This window comes from Ursus americanus, chromosome 16, assembly GCF_024610735.1.
Source record: "Ursus americanus isolate L20-20 chromosome 16, mUrsAme1.1.p, whole genome shotgun sequence".
Taxonomy (NCBI): domain Eukaryota; kingdom Metazoa; phylum Chordata; class Mammalia; order Carnivora; family Ursidae; genus Ursus; species Ursus americanus.
Genome location: NC_142142.1, coordinates 56,610,682 through 56,613,132, shown reverse-complemented (window position 1 = coordinate 56,613,132; position 2,451 = coordinate 56,610,682).

Sequence of the window (2,451 nt, the reverse complement as noted above, 5' to 3'; positions counted from 1 at the left end):
TGTCCCAGCCCTCACTTCCAGGGCCGGCGCGTCTCTGTCCTTTGTGTTTCTAATGCCACCAGCCGCCCCGCGCCCGCTCCCGGATCTCCCGGTCTCAGTCTGGATCCAGTGAGCACACCGGGATTCCGGTGTTCCGAGAGATGCCTGGTGGCGCGCGCACCCGGCTCACGGTCTCAGTCTGCTGTTTTGCGGGTGCCGTCCGCGAGCCCCGCCCGCTCTCCCGTGCAAGTGGATACCGCTTCCCGGCGCCCGAACACAGCGGCTCCCTCCCCCTTCCGTTTATCTTCCGATATCTGTGCACAGTTTCATGGCTCCCCGCTTCGTACCTCAATACTCAGCGCTGGAGATGTTCATTTGTAGAGATCCAGATGCGTCTTCCTGCGTCTCAGGCTGGTTCCGTGGTTGTTTAGGCTGGTCTGGTACCTATCCAGCTCAACTCGGAGGACCGGCTGAAAACGGTGTCTCCTACTCCTCCGCCATCTTAACTCCTCCCAAGATTTACAATTGTTATATCTTCCTGTTACATTGTTCTGTTTGTTATCATATAGTGTCCTTCTTTGTCTCTTATTATAGTCTTTGTTTTAAAGTCCATTTTGTCCAGTATATGTATTGGTATCCCTGCTTTCTTTTGACATCCATTTGCATGACAAATGTTTCTCCATCCGCTCACTTTCAATCTCCTGGTGTCTTTTGGTCTGAGATGAGTCTCTTGTAGGCAGTATATAGATGGATCTTGTCTTTTTTAAGCAACTTTGTCATCCTGTGTCTTTTGATTGGCGCATTTAGTCCATTGACATTCAAAGTAATTATTGATAAATATGTGTTTATTGTCATCCGTTACTTTTTTTGTGGTTTTTTTTTATAATTTTTCTCTGATCTTTTTTTCTCTTTCTCTATTTCATTGCTGGCTTTTGTTAATGATATACTTGAATTCCTTTCTATTTATTCTTTGTGTGTTTATTATTGGTTTTTGATTTGTGGTTATTATTTCGTTGGTATATTTCATCTTCTGTATATAGCAGTGTATATGAAGTGGATGGTCGCTTAAATTTGAACCCATTCTTTACTCCTCTCCTCCCCACTTTTTAGATATATGGTATTATATTTTACGTCTTTTTATTTTGTGAATCCCTTGACTGATTTTTACACATATATTTATTTTTACTGCTTTTGTGTTTCCTACTTTTTATATGCTCACTTATTGTCTTTCCTTTCCACTCAAGTTCCCTTTAACATTTCTTAGGCTGGTTTAGTCATCATGAACTTCTTCAGTTTTTGTTTGTTTTTTGTTTGTCCTTCTATTCTGAATGATAGCCTTGCAGGATAGAGTATTCTTGGCTGCAGATTTTTCCTTTCAGCACTTTGAATATATCCTCCCAGTCCCTTCTGACCTGCAAACTTTCTAATGAAAAATCCACTCATAGCCTTATGGGGTTTCCCTTGTATGTAACTGTCTTCTTTTCTCTTTCCACATTAAAATTTTTTTCTTTATCACTACTTTTTGCCATTTTAATTGCTCTGTGTCTTGGTGTTGACCTCCTTGGGTTGATTCTGTTGGAGGATCTCTGTCCTCCCTGGATGTAGATATCTGTTTCCTTCCCCAGATTAGGGAGGCTTTCAGCTATTATTTCTTCAAAGAAATTTTCTGCCCCCTTTCTCTCTCTTCTTCTGGGATCCCTGTAATGTGAATGTTATTACACTTGATGGAGTCACTGAATTCCCTACGTTATTCTCGTGCATAACTCTTTTTTCCTTCTTTTGTTCAGCTTGATTACTTTCCATTACTCTGTCTTCCAGGTCATTCATTTGTTCCTCTGCTTCCTTTAACCTGCTATTTTTTCTATTGAGTGTATTTTTAATTTCATTCATTGTGTTCTTCATCTCAGATTTGTTCTTTTTTCTTTAAGGGTCTCACTGATGTTCTCCACTCTTTTCTCAAGTCCAGTGAGTATCTTTAGGATCATTACGTTAAATTCTGTATCAGTCACATTACTTATATCCGTTTTGTTTAGGTCTCTTGCCGTGGTTTTGTCCTGTTCTTTCATCTCAGATATATTCTTCTGTCTCCTCATTTAATCTAACTGTCCGTGTCTCTTTCTGTCTGTAGGAAAGTCAGCTATGTCCCCGGCTCTTGATGGTAATGGCCTTATGAAGAAGAGGTGCTGCAGTGCCCTGCAGTGCTGTGTCCCCTATTCCCCAGGACCTGGCACTTTAGGGGGTATCTTCTATGCATGTTGTGTTTCCCCTGCTATTGTGTCCTGGCAGCTTTTTCCTTCAGTCCAGTCATCTACAGAGGCTGTCTTTGCTTGTTATGGGCAGTGTTTGGTCCCTGGCTGGGGTGGTGTGTGCAGTTTGAATAAGGGGCTTGCCAGGCTGCTTGTGAAATTAGAGTTGCTGCTGCAGCCAGGACTGGGGCTGTGGGGGCTGGGCATGAGTTTTAACATGGTGCAT